Genomic DNA, 1,078 nt, shown 5'->3' on the forward strand with positions numbered 1-1,078 from the left:
CATATGTGGATATTATTATAACTCTTATTATTATTACTAAATTGGATTTAATAACTTTGAGTCATCATTTCTTTGTGACCTGATGAATTAGAGATATTATTCCTATTTAGAAGTAATAATTTAGATGTTATTGGGAAGGGGAAAATGGTTTGTCATATCAGGCAAGTTTTGCCTTAAATCTTTCCAGTTAAAGGAATAGTCTTTTAATTCAAAAGTTTTGATACTGAGAATGTTGGATCTCTGTTCAGAGATATTTTAAAGAAGTGAGGTTCTTGGATATACTTCTTTATGCATGATATTGTGAACTGCATCAATTGTTATATTGCAGTATCTTTCTAAGCCAAAATTACATTATCATATTTTGGTGTTTGTCACCCTGCATTTGCAAATAGGGGATTTACTCACTAGACCCGTATGGTCTAACCCTCATTTTCTGTTTCAAATTATGCAATGCAGGAATAGCTGGGTCCCGGGATATAAAAGGGAAAGGGAAAATGTGATTATTTTCCTAACCTATTGTCTGCTTTTGAAGATACATGTTATATTACATGTAGTAGTACATGATTTGTTTTGGAAATTTTATATGTAGATTTTGTACATATAGCAATCCTTGTACGAGTGGGACCTTTTGATGTAATCCATGTTTCTATGTAATGAAATATGTGTTCTATGCAAATGTGGAGTATGGGGGTGTTACAAATAAACCTTTCTATCTTCCTATATTCAGTCGAAACATAGTGTTCGGCAAAACGAGAGTATTCAATAAATCTTTCGGTATACGCCCGTACCGTTCCATTTCCTTGCTCTAGCTTCAGAAAATCTTCCTCCATTTGTCTCACGGCCATTTTAGGACAGAACTGATTTTTAAATCTATCCACAAATTCTACCCATGACAGAGTCTGTAAAACATCCGTTCTGGTAGACGATTCAACTTCCCACCAAAATAAAGCATTTGACTTCAATACCGAAACAGCAAATCGCACTTTATCTGTTTCCAAACACCGAATGGTGTTGAACACAGATTCTATCTCCTTGATCCAGCACATTGCTTTCACTGGATCTCTCTCTCCAGAAAAGG

This window comes from Cynara cardunculus (genome assembly GCF_001531365.2).
Source record: "Cynara cardunculus var. scolymus isolate 2C chromosome LG 5, CcrdV1, whole genome shotgun sequence".
In the NCBI taxonomy this organism is placed as follows: Eukaryota; Viridiplantae; Streptophyta; class Magnoliopsida; order Asterales; family Asteraceae; genus Cynara; species Cynara cardunculus.